Genomic DNA, 13975 nt, shown 5'->3' with positions numbered 1-13975 from the left:
CAACTGTGTGTGTGCGGGTCATTGTGTACGCATGTGTATAATTGTTGGAGTGAAGTGTTGAAGTGACAATATAATTGGACTTGATCACAGGTGTTATTTGTGATCAGTGTTATCATTATGTTAATTAAATGACAGTTTTAGAGTTGTAATTGTATTTTTTGTAAGTTTTGTTTTTTCTCATTGCTTTTTGGGGTTCAACAGGCCAGACGGGACCCATGGGAGAGCGGGGTCACCCTGGCCCTCCTGGCCCACCGGGTGAGCTGGGACTGCCAGGTCCAGATGGAAAAGAAGGCATGAAGGTCGGAAATAACAGTTTTATGTGGATACTGCAATATAATTTTTAGTTAAAGCAACAACAACAACAACCAACAACAACAAACAAGGGGTTGGGAGTAATTAGGGAATTGAAATGTGTATCGATAAACAGTATGAGTAAAGGTGATAACTAGATTTTGCAATTTCAGATTGATTGATGAAGGTATAGACTGAATTTTAATCTCACTCTCCAGGGATTTATGTTTTATTAAATTATTTAACACAGGTGTTTAAACTCTGACACAAATTCAGGTAAATTGGTCTCAATGTGTAGTTATGAGAACACACTTGTTCGATCAGAAAAGTATAATTCCTGGATGCTGTCCTTCGAATAACCCAAGTGGTTTTTGATGACCTTTGTTTAACCTTTCACCTCCCAATCACTGTTGTTAATGTTGACCCCCAGGAGATCCATGGTGAACGTCATGGCCATGAAAGTTGGAGTTTATAATCTGTTCCTCACCTCTTGATCTCTCAAAATCTTGGAGTCACTCAGTGAGGACTAGAATGTGGAATACCCACACTGTTGATGAGAGTGGAAAATCACAACACTCTCAAAGTCAAACTACCAGTGTTATCGTATCCATAGACTCGTGAATTACCCCCCACAAGTGTGTGGATCAGGTGGTTTATCCTCATCACTCCAACCTCCTCTACACACATTCGTGGAGCACCCAAAACCCCCATCATAACACGTCATCAACTTGGGTACAAAACACGAGCTTTGGTAAAGCAAGCTCAAGACACAGCTTCGTCTTCTTCTTCTACTGTCTGTGTAGCATCATTGGCTGGGGGTACAGCTGTGCCACTGATGCAGTACCCTCTGCTGATTCTATCAGGAATTTGTAATTTGTTCCTGGTGCTAGCGATAGCTCACCTACTCTTCAAGAAGGACACCGTGGGATCTTTAACGTCCACCAACTAATCCCAGTAGATGGGACGTGTGTGTTTACGTAAACATTGGGATGACAGTTTATAGCTGGGTATGGATTCAAAGCTTGGCTAGACAGCTTAAAAGTGAGTGTGCCTACCTGTGGGCCATTCTGTCAGCCCAAAACACCCATTGTCCCCTTTTTAAAACTTAACCAAACAGGTGTGGTTATCTTCATCCTGATGAAGCAGCACTTTATGGATGGAAGGAAGTTAATGAATATAGAGGTCTCATAATAATTAGAGGTCTCAGGACTGATTTGTCTCGAAAAACAAATCATGAAAATCACAATGACTAAATTATGTTTTCCTTCGATCTCATCTATAATGCAGTCGATGAAAGACTTCCCTGGAAACAAATCACATCAAATATATATATATATATATATGTATATATATATGAGCCCCTAAGAACCATACCGGGCCATCCCATCTTGGTGTACTTTTGAGAAAAAGGGACTCAAAGTTCTCAGTCTCCTGTGTCACAATGAGCTCATGACAATAAAAAATACCTAAGGATAAAATACTCAGCATCTGTCAGATGTCTGGCCACCATGTTTATATAGAATCATGGGGAAAATGTGGGATGGCCCATTCAGGCTCTGGCAAGTCAGATGCATATTAACAGAGCCAGGGAGGGTTTTTGCTTATATCCTAATCATAATATATTCTGATGGGTTGGCCCATTTTGGCCCTGAAAGGTATCAGTTTTGTGCACCTGAAGAGGTTCATAACTCAATTTCACAAAAAAGGTGGGATGGCCAGGTATGGTTCTTAGGGGCTCATATACTAGAGTTCATGACATGGGAAGTTTATCATTTAGCCGGGATAAAATAGAAGGATCAATTTGTCACATGACCCCCAAAAAATTGCACTGAGAGCAGCGTCCCCCCTCGGTATATGTTGCAGTCCTGGCGATCACCCTTCCCTTTCCAGAGAGGGACAACAAGGCCCCTCTTCCAGTTAGTTGGGATGATGCCTGTGTTCCAGGCAGAGCACCAAACTGCATGCAATGACACGAGTGCAGCATTTCCACCAGCCTTGAGAAGTTCAGCATGGATGCCACAGATCCCTGGAGGTTTATTCCATTCCAACCGGTTCACCACAGCCTGTGTTTCTAAAAGCGAAGGTGGACCACAGTTGATTGGAGGGTCAGCAACAGGGATTGTAACACCCTGACATCCAACTCAACAGCTGGTGGATTAGCCTGGTACAACCGCTCAAAGTAACCGGCCCAGCGGGCCTTCACTTCGGACTCCTCTGTCATGAGCCTTCCACCCTCCACTCTAACTGCATTACACCGAGAGACCAGCTTGGTGGAACGCAATGCGCGAATTCCCCTGTAAGCAGGACGAGAATCACTTGCCCACAGGTGATGCTCGACCCCCTCACAGATTCCTCGCACATTGGCCTCCTTGTCCACCCTTAGCGCACGTACAGTTTTACGCCTCAGCTCCCTAAACAGCTCAGCTCTGCCATTCAGCCTGGCCCAGTGACTGGTCAATAGAAACCAGTTTCCTGTGGGAGACAAAATTCTTATTCGCCCTTCGTTGAGTTCCAAGACATCCACCGGCAACATCAAGGAAGATGGTCTTGAAGGCACTCCACATCTCTTCAAGATTCCGCAAAGTATTCAGGCCCCGCGAAATCCTCACTCAGCTTGTTCGCAAACTCCTCAGCTACTCTCTCATCCCTGAGCTTGCCAACATCCAGCCGAGGCTGGGATGGTACCATGTTCCTGGACTTTCCACACTCAAGGTATCTATGCGGGAAGACGATGTGTCCATCTTCCTGGTTAATAAACCAACTTATTGAGCGTGATGCAGCCACTCCCGACGACCACACAAGATTTCATCAAAAAGAGTGGATTTATTCACAAAGGAGGAAAAGGGGTGAGAACAATCCACAAAAAAAATTATACCCAGCGTGCCCGAAAGCCACGACAGTCTAAACACACAAATGATTTATTCCATCAGTTTGGAAGAGAGGGGGTGACGGGGCTCAGAAGGGGAGGGACGAGACAAAAGAAAACCTGTGATGCACATGCTCCGCTCGCGTACCTGGTCCACCTCACAACAATTGCTCTCTCTTTGTGCCTCTCTTTGTGCTCAGTAGGTCATTGGGGGTAGGCTGAGGCACAGACGCTTGGGAGAGAGGGACGAAATCCTTTTGTAAATTACAAGGATTACACCAGACTTACGCTAATGTGGACAGACATCACGATGAAATAACTATTCTAACCTATCCCCCATATTACCAACTCGACTAATTCTAAAAATGTGACGAGAGGTGGATCTCTTCTTCCTGGGTGGGTTGAAATTAGATTCGTTGAGACGAGTGGACGTACCCCCGGAGACGCTGCTGCTCTCAAGGAAAGAGAGGACCTCCTTATTTCTTGTGGGAAGATGGAGCTTTTCGAGGAAGGGATGTCAGAGGGAAGGAAGATTGAGGAATTGTGTAACGTGTCATGCCTGTCGGGTTTGCAGAGCGTTGAGATCGACTCGGTATTATTGTGGCAGTTGGTTCAGGAGCACCATGGGTTGTCTCACCCCTTGTCCTCGGAGAGGGTCGAGACGGGGCTCACGTAAATAACACAGATGGAGGGTCGTGCTGAGTTCTCACACCACTCTGATACAGTTGTCCCCTCGGGCTCATGAGAGTGCATCGATATTGAACTGGTATTTGCGGTCTCAATTCTCGAAGCATCACGTCTCTCGGACCCCGATCGAGATGTGATCCGGGATGATGTCTCTCCCCTGATACCCGCGAGCGGATTGTATCCACAATGCGCGTTGGACAGAAGACATCTCGGAAACAATCCACATTACTTCGGTGGGAATCCATACTCTCTCGGTGGAAATCCGTACTCTCTCGGATGCGATTCATACTACAACAGAGGCGATCCGTATTTTCTCGGATGCGATCCATGTTACTTCGGAGGCGATCCTCATAATTTTGGTCCACCGAGGTTGGCTCTTCGAACTGCAAGAGTGGATCTGTGATGGAGGATGACGAAACACGGCGGCCCGATGCCATCACCTTGATTGAAGAGCCAGCTGATGAAGCTGATGAATGAAGAGCCGAACAGCTGATAAAGGACGAACCAGGCTTCCTCCACCTGCGAAACGATACACACTGTCAGTTATAACTGATGTGATGATTGATACATTACATAAGACGATACACATTGTCAGTTATAACTGATGTGATGATGGATGCATGAAGTCAGACGATACACAGTGAGTTATAACTGATATGATGATTGATACATGACAAAAGACGATACACATTGTCAGTTGTAACTGATGTGATGATGGATGCATGACGTAAGACGATACATTGACTCCTCATTGTCAGTTATAACTGATGTGATTCTCACATTGACGTAAGACGATATGACATTACGTAAGACGATACACATTGTCTCCCAGTTATAATTGATGTGATTGAAGTCATCACATTGACTCCTCACATTGACTCTCCCATTGACTCTCCCATTGACTCTCCCATTGACCCCTCACATTGACTCCTCACATTGACCCCTCCCATTGACTCCTCACATTGACTTCTCACATTGACCCCTCCCATTGACTCCTCAAATTGACCCCTCCCATTGACTCTCCCATTGACCCCTCCCATTGACTCCTCACATTGACTCTCCCATTGACTCCTCACATTGACTCCTCCCATTGACTCTCCCATTGACCCCTTCCATTGACTCCTCGCATTGACTCTCCCATTGACCCCTCAAATTGACCCATCCCATTGACCCCTCGCATTGACTCCTCACATTGAGCCCTCGCATTGACTCCTCACATTGACCCCTCCCATTGACTCTCCCATTGACTCCTCCCATTGACTCTCCCATTGACCCCTTCCATTGACTCCTCGCATTGACTCTCCCATTGACCCCTCCCATTGACTCCTCACATTGACCCCTCTCATTGACTCCTCACATTGACCCCTCCCATTGTCCTCCGCCTTTTTCTGTTTTTTGTTTATTTATTTTAACCCTACTTTCTCTTTCTTCACGTCAACAAAACACATCCCCGTCCCTCTGACGTCACATTCCTTAATCTGCTTAACTCCACCAAATAATTACTCACTCCTTATTTCAGCTGTCTTGATGGCCAAGAGGAACGCACACGAACCCTAACCCCAACCCAAACCCTAACCCGAACTCGTCGAAGCTGTCCAGCCTGGGTTGGAATTCCGACCCAGCTATAAACTGTCATCCAGGTGTTTCACAGGTAGGGTGATTCCATCTCTCGGATGAACGTTAAACTGGGCCTTCCATCTGCCGGAATTAGTTGTGGATGTTAAAGATCCCACGCTGTCCTTCGGTAAGAGTAGGCGAGTTATCGCCGGCACCATGGCCACACTCTCAGCCTATGATGTTTCCCCACAGTGTTGTGCTGCATCCGAAAGAAGAAGAAGAAGAGATTTAATTCGGAACTCACCTCTTCTGAGTCTCAATCCCTCATCATTGATCCAACTACCTTTGATCCTTCACCCCTGATCCTTGACTAAGGGCCTTCGGACTTTCACCCCATCCTACCCGACAATGTCTATAAACCGTCAGGACTACAACTACCACGACTACTACTACCACCACCACCGTAACTACTACTACGACGACTACAACTACTGCAGTCACAGTTATTCCCACCTTATTGTGGGAGTGGCCATGGGAGAGGTTTGGCACAAACCTCTCACGAACCGGCTGGCCAGGCCTGACGTTCAAATGAAGGTGATTTGAAGAAGAATTTGTAATTTGTTCAGAGTGCCGGTGATAGCTAGCCTACTCTTTACAAAATACACCACGTGATCTTTAACATCCACCAACCGTTGCTCTCAGACCGAGTAGCCGGCTTCGGGACCCTCAGAGGGCCGGAGCACTTTGAAATACATCGTCGTGCGAGGAGTCCGTCTCTCCGGTGTATCGTCGGGTCGGGAATCGAACCTCTGGACCATCCCTTGAGACACACGTCGCCCCTCTGTCCACCATCACAACCCTCTGGTGGTCCAACGAAGGCCGAACTGCCGAAACGTTGGTACCCGGCGTGTTTTTCATCCGTCCCTCACAATTATAAACATTTATTGAACATTAACGGCCATTCCGAAGGATTATATGAACATTTACAGGATGTTGTTAATGTTACTAATTATAAAATACAAACAGACACGAACACACGCACCTGGATACCTTGATACCTGTGAGAGGGCTTCGTTGGACCTTGTGAAACCCACACACACCCTTCCCAGCACGGTTTTAGTTTTACCCAAAATGGCGGACTCCACGTGTGTCAGCACCAGGTGAGCCCCAGCCCATCGATCCTCCATCGGGGACACGTGACGGGGAGAAGGGAAACAGATAAATTGTCAAACAAGAAGAAGAGCAATCAGGCATCGCACATCATCGGCAGCACTTGTTTTGTGTAGTTTACCCTTCATTCACGAAGCGAAAAGCACGGTTAGACATCCGGTTATGTACGTACGCGTACGTGTCTCGATTTTTAATATTCATTTTCTCGGCAACCGTTGGTCCGATTGACACGAAATATTACCGTCGGAGTGCCTCCCCCTGTAGAATTTTTTTTCAATCATAATTATGACGTCATAGGGCAGGAGGAGAGACAAACGTCACACCTCTACATCTCCCATCCTATAAAAACCTGGTCTGAATCCAAAGTGTATATACCTATGTGGAGTTGTTGAACAGCTCCCAAGATGAAAGCAGCCATTTTAATAGGATTACCTTTTCTTAAAATTGAATGTAGCATTTAATTGAGGAAGCCAAAGCATTTAAAATGCTCTCAGTAAGCTACCATTTTTGACTGTTGGTAATCAAAGCCAGTCGGCTATATCTCTCTATCTCTATCTCTCTCTCTCTCTCTCTCTCTCTCTCTCTCTCTCTCTCTCTCTCTCTCTCTCTCTCTCTCTCTCTCTCTCTCTCTCTCTCTCACTCTCACTCTCACTCTCTCTCTGTCTGTGTCTCTTTCTCTGTCTCTGTCTCTGTCTCTTTGTCGTGCAGCTGAACATCTGCCTTTCTTGTTGGCCCTTGTAACAACATTCCTTGAGCCTTGGGCTCGGAGAAGCCCAGTCATAAATCAGCACTGTTTTGGTATAGTTCAAAAGGGAACATCTTGTAGTAGAATGAGACGATAATACATATATTGTGATAAAGATCTGCCTGATCAATAACAGATCTTCTTGCTTGTGAAAAGATAAATGCTTTGTCAGGCCAGGAGAGAATATTTGCTGGGGTGTTTTTACTTTCAAAGAAAACAGATGAGCAGGAAAAGTATATATAAAGTAAACCAAACTGCTTGGGGGCGAGAGTTTTGACTGGGCTGGTATACTGTAGGTATTCTGTGCCTTTCTACTCTCGTGTATACACTTTTGATGCGCATTAAACCTCTTCTCTACGACGATTGGTGTAGTCATTGCTTGATTGCAGACCCTGATCTCGACAACTATACAGTATGTGTTTTTGTTTTTGTACACTGTTGCTTCCAAATTCCATATCTGGGCAATGCATGACGTCATTGCCTCGTCATGACGTCATCGTCGGGCGCAGAAAGAACCATCGCAGTGCGCCGAAAAACAGGGAAAAAAACGAAAAAAAAGTGGGTTGGTTACAGCCTCAGCATCTCACAGTTCCTCACAGTGCCTCAGCGTTTCACAGTGCCTCAGCGTTTCACAGCACTTCAGTGCCTCACAGTGCCTCAGCGTTTCACAGTGCCTCACAGTGCCTCAGCGTTTCACAGTTCCTCAGCGTTTCACAGTGCCTCAGCGTTTCACAGTTCCTCACAGTGCCTCAGCGTTTCACAGTTCCTCAGCGTTTCACAGCACTTCAGTTCCTCACAGTGCCTCAGCGTCTCACAGTGCCTCACAGTGCCTCAGCGTTTCACAGTCCCTCAGCGTTTCACAATGCCTAACAGCTGTGTGTCGGTTGTGGTTCCTGGTGGCTCCTGGCCTTGGGTGACGCTCGGACCATTAATGCTCCTTTTGCTCCAGAGCTGCTCTTGGCGTCCCCGGTACCTGGGCACTGGCAATGGACAAGGAACGTTCACACATCTCAGGACGTTTTTATTTGATGTTCGACTTCTATTTGGCGAGCGAGACAACTTCTCCCCCCCCCCATCACCTCCCTGAATGATCTGCTGGGTACCCCATTGTCTATGTTTAATTGTTAAGTAAGGAATAGATATAAGCATCTGCTCTTTGTCTCTTTTTCTGTCGGTGCCGAATTCATTATTTATTTTCTTTTGATCATTTTAATTGTTTGACCTGATTGATTAATTATTTGTTTGCGAATATTTTGAGAGCTTTGAATTAATTTATTTTTACCTCACAAGAACAAGAAGTTCTTTTTATTTATTTGTCTTCTTATTAATAAGTTCCTTTGTTTATGTTCCAACGTGTCCGTGCTTGTCCTTTCCTTCCATTGATTCTGCATTGTCCGAACCTATATAGACTGGGAGGAAATTACCGCACAAATTGACCAATAACAGTCCACAAGCACCGGCGGTTAAAACGCTCGGCCGCCCGAATTAAGATCCAATCAGGATAAGATTGGTGCTCTGCCGAGGGCGCGCTCCCCATTCAGGAAACCACGTGACCTCCAGTTAAACGGAATAATTAGTCAGTGGACACTGGAACTTGTAGTTAAAGGTCCCATGACACGCAAAAGTACTCAAATTGCATATGTATATATATATATATATATATATATATATATATATATATATATATATATATATATATATATATATATATATATATATACCCTTGAGGAATAGGAGCCTGGTGTTGGCGCAGTGGTTAGGGCAGCGGCTTGGGATCCAAAAGGTCCCGAGTTCAAGCCCCGTTGGGCCACTGAATTAATACACCAGGGGGTTGACTCAGCCTGTCATCCTTCCGAGGTCGGCGAAATGAGTACCAGTGCACTGGGCCGGTGTATACCCCGGTTAAAATAGGTGTTCCATATCCCTGTGTCGTAAGAGGCGACCAGGGTTGCGTCAGGAAGGGCATCTGGCGTAAAACATGTGCCAAATCATGATGCGGATCATACAGATGATCCGCTGTGGCGACCCCGAACAGGAGCAGCCGAAAGAAGAAGAAGAAGAATATGCCCTTGAGGAGATTTTCTTCGTGATTTCAGATCTGACAATGTTTTTTCACAATACTCATTCTGTAAAATGTAAAATTAAAAAAACAAACGTCTTCGGGAACGCCCCGAAAAATTCTCCTGAAAGGGGCGTAACCCACATGACGTCACGTACAGTATGTCAAAGGCTGCACGTTAATTACTCGGGTTGGTGGTCTACGTGATTCTATTGGCTCGCTGTGTGTTTCCACATTCGATTGGTCGACTCAAGTTCATTTCTGCTTTTAAAAAATCGAACATTTGGTTTTGAATAATGGATGGCATGGACTTTGATTTGTCTGGTAACGACGGTGAGTGTGAGAGAAATGAAGGATTTTGGTCTGAATCACGTGGAGAATTGTCGGATAACGTAGTCGTGGGAGGTGAAGTTCAGGTAGCTGGAAATGGAATACGGCCTTAGCAGTTTGAGCCCGAAGCAGGACAAGCAGAGGGAAATGGCGATGAAATTCCCGGCGTTCATGATGATCGGGAGGACATCGAAGGAAGACTTTGCAATAACAACTGGTTCGACTAAATCCTATTTGTAATTCAATAATGTAAATTCGACTTGCATACTGCTCGATATCAGAAATATTTTAGTGAGGTGACGTAACCAGCGCAGCGGACATGTTTCTCCACGACAAATTAATCACAAACAAGGCCGGCGCATGTCATCGGCCATATCTCTCCGCGCATAAAACGAAGCAATCTCGCTGTCCGGATACGATGAAAACTTGTGTGCAGAACACACCTTGCGACACAATTGTCTGGAGTAGTCCAATAAATCTGACGTTCTGTTGCATTTTTATTTATTTTATTCCTCCTGTCGTCATGTCGCACCAGTGGAAAACAATGAAGAAAAGAGAAGAATAAAAGAAAGCTACAGCACATCAGATTTATCACCCAAGTCGGACGGACGACGGATTTATCGGACGAGTCTAGAGTCTAGACTCTAGAGATCTCGAGTCAATCCACTCTGTGCGAGTTACTGTTTGTGACGTCAACGCTGCGATTCGCTGAAGTCAACTTTTTTGCGGGGCGGGGCATAGCAAGTTGTGAAAGGCACCAGAAATGATCGAAATATTGCTCGAATTATCCCATTTTTGATTTAAAAAAAAACATGGGTGATTTCTTCACGAGGAAGGTCAAGTTAATGTATAAATAACCAGAAAGTTTTGCATGTCAGGGGACCTTTAAGTTGAACGCCTGTGAGTCTGGTTAACAATGGGAAGCATTTTACAAAGCTTTATTTTGCTATGGCAACAATACAAGGGGCGTGGCTTGGCATGGTTTTTGCCATGACAACAATACAAGGGGCGTGGCTTGGCATGTTGTTGTTTTTTGCCATGGCAACTACGTCATAACGGTGGTGACACGCAGTGAATCGATCGCCGTCGTGGTGGAAACAGGCAGTTTGGCTTTACTCTCCTGTAAGGAGGACAAGACCGACTGTGTACACCGGAAATAGTCAGGGACCGGTGTACGAAGTGCGTTCCACGCACCGGATTGAAAATCGATCTCACAAGGTGAGTGGGAAGGAGAAGTGGTCGTGGTTTCTCGGGAGACTCGGGTCGGGTGAAATATCAAATTGATGAGAACAGCCATGATTACAAAGCATGGGCTCGTTAACAAGAGGAGAGGATGTCATGAGACATTTTCACATCGTGATCGTCCGATACGGATTGTCAGGAATATCAATGTCCGAGTGAACTCGTCTACGAATATTTGTCTCGTTTGGATTCCATCCTTGAATCAAGAGATGCCGACCACAAACCTTGCCTCTTGGATTGTTGTTGTAAGGTCATGGTGTTGCAGCAGAGAGCACGGCCTTCCCTGTGAAGGGACGTAAAGCCGGCTGTTTGGTGTGAAAGCACTCGATTGTAATGGCTAAATATCCCGTAACAAGGCTGAGGCTTCTTCAGGACCTCTTAGTTCATCGTCCTTGCTCATCCCAATGGAAATGTGATCTTCATTGATGTGAACTTCGAACGTGAAAGTGTTGTCTGCACCGTGAGGACGTTCCCTTTTCCGAGTCCAGTGTAGACATTTGGGACTAGACAGCTTTGTTGGTGCATCTTTCTCTGGGAAGGACCCATTTGTTCCCCCTCTCTCTTTGTCTTGTTATTCAGGATTGCTTTCGACTGAGCCCGCATCGCACCGCTCTCATCAAACAAGGAGGCTGGGACAGGGGACAGTTCGAAAGAGAGGACATCCTTGATGGCAATATCCCTGTATTGTTGGAGACATATGACTCGGGTGTAGATCAATTCGGTATCATATAATGGCCTTCCATCCAACTTGATGCTCTTTTTGGTCGAAGTCATCAGGATCACTTTCTTGGTGAGTGTCTTGTTGAAGTTTGTTGGCCATCCAGATTCAAATTCCGCCATCTGTTCTCGTCCAATCTTGAGAGAATCATCAACGTTTACCTTGTCTGTCGCATGAAGACCTTTGACGATGTTCAGGAGGCCAGGTGGGTGAGTGTCTGTTGCCAGGCAAATCAGAGACTGCCCCTTGGACTCGAAGACGTACATCACCTCTAGATATTCTACTTCTGATGATTGTTTCTATTCTCGTTCTACCGGCAGTTATCAGCTTCTTGGAGGCATTAGACCAGTTAAAGAAGCAAGATGTACTCTCTTCAGAAGAAGCCATGGCCTACTTTTGTCACCATCACCTGAAAACGCACATAAAGTTTGATTACTAATTTTCTCGGCAAACTCTACGACGTAATTAATGAACAGGTGAGATGAGCGGAGAAAGTGCGGAAAAAGTACATGAAGCTGGACCATTCAGCATGATAACATGAACATATTTTAGCACATAGGTCAACGATCACGACGACGAACACGAGAAATTAACTCAAAATCGGAGAGACAAACTCCGCGAGAAGTTCGCGAAAAGATTACAAAATGGCGGCTCCAAGACAGCATGCCTGCAGCCCACCTCTCCTGACGACATCCAGGTGGCAGCACCTGCTCTCTGACTGCGGACGATAAGCGCTGATTGCAAATCGCGCGATCCGGAAAAGGTGAAAAGTACAATCAGAGAAGATTATTTACCTGTATGACAACTTCACTGGGTCGGCTCACACCTGCGATCGCCCCCCCCCCCGCCTACGCCCGCACACGTTAATATGGGTAAGGCAGAGCAGGAATCTTCATTTTATGATGACGAATGCTTCTACCAGCTGGATTGCGTTTTCCTTGTATTTATTGACACTGAAAACATAGTAGCAGAAATAATTATTATGCTTATATCGGGGTCTTTTTTTATTAAATATTGGCAAAAAACTCGCTTTTATCGGTGATCGGTGGACGCCATCTTGAAAGTATGTTACAGGTGTTATCTGTACACCTTTATTTTTTTAATCATTATCGGATTTCTTGACCATGAAAACATGGTAGTAGACACCAAAATCGTGTTTGTAAGTGCATGAGAAGTGAAGATTTAACCCAAAACAGAATTTATCGAAAGTCGGTGGTGGCCATTTTGTTTTTCACCTCTAAAATAAATTCCTCAAGGGTGCGAGTCTGGCACCCGGCTGATTCTGATTCAGGATAGCTCAGAGATGATGAATCAACCCAAAAAAACTTCATAATGACGCTAAAGCACGCTTTGCCCTGAAATGGCTGTTTGGCATCGAGACGGCAGTGGCTGCGAAGGGCGATGCGAGCCCCATGGATGGCTTCCCCAAGTTTTCTATGTTTTTAATGACAGACATGACCTTCGTACATCAGAAACAAGACGGTGTATAAAAATTTTGGCCTGCAAACTTCCATCTGGGGTAAAATCATCACGACACACGTTTCACTATCTGAATATGTATCGTGTAGCGCCGCCTCCAGGTGGGAGAGGGCATTACAAATCCCCTCCATTCACTGTGCAGTGTTCCTGTCCCCATGTTTTCTCATACAGTGAGGTGTTTTGCATTACAAGCCGTCAGTATGTTTTTGCGTCATGCACGTATTAACCGGGTTATTTATTTTTCCAATGCAGAGCTGTCACTTACCTATACACCGCCCAAATAAAGGCATGCCTCAGGAGAACGTGTTGCGTGCTTGGAACAAGATCGCCTGTCGGGCGGGTTCTCTGTCAGTAATCTATCTATAATTCCAGCAATGTGTGTGTGTGTGTGTGTGTGTGTGTGTCTGTTTGTCTGTCTGTCTGCGACTGCAACCCCCGGTCCGATCTGATTGAAACTTGCCAGGAATATTGCCGGGGACCCGCGGATGTGCCTTTTCGAGGTTTGATATTAATCGGACGAGTGGTTCCCAAGTTACGGCCATTTTATTGCTTTTTTCAGTGTTGGAAAGGTGTATATATCGCAGCTGAAGTGTCGTTCCACCTTATCACCTTATCATGCCATTTTTCCCAAAGATATCTCAGAATAATGATAACAGCATAATAATAATAATAACAATAATAGCACAATAATTGGCAGTAATAAAAAGAATAACGTGATGCAATGACCAATGTCTGTCAACCAATAACGACCTATATATTGTCTGTCAACCAATAATGACCAACAACGTCTGTCAACCAATGACAGGACACAGTGACATGACGTCACGAATG

The 13975-nt window shown here is 45.4% G+C and overlaps 1 long non-coding RNA gene across 1 annotated transcript; it reads right to left on the bottom strand.

Moving 5' to 3' along the window:
• Positions 1-3094: 3094 nt before the first annotated feature.
• Positions 3095-6931, bottom strand: LOC147007459 (uncharacterized). Its single transcript, XR_015054169.1, has 2 exons — positions 6444-6931; positions 3095-4363 (listed from the first exon to the last, which is right to left on the bottom strand). It is a non-coding gene; the product is annotated as an uncharacterized LOC147007459 (long non-coding RNA).
• Between the last annotated feature and the right edge of the window lie 7044 nt (positions 6932-13975).

Source organism: Eptatretus burgeri, unplaced genomic scaffold (assembly GCF_056783735.1).
Source record: "Eptatretus burgeri isolate ZD-2024b unplaced genomic scaffold, Ebu_testis_v1 Ebu_testis_scaffold_157, whole genome shotgun sequence".
In the NCBI taxonomy this organism is placed as follows: domain Eukaryota; kingdom Metazoa; phylum Chordata; class Myxini; order Myxiniformes; family Myxinidae; genus Eptatretus; species Eptatretus burgeri.
Note: the sequence above shows the minus strand (reverse complement) of the source record. Positions and strands in the feature narration are given on the sequence as shown.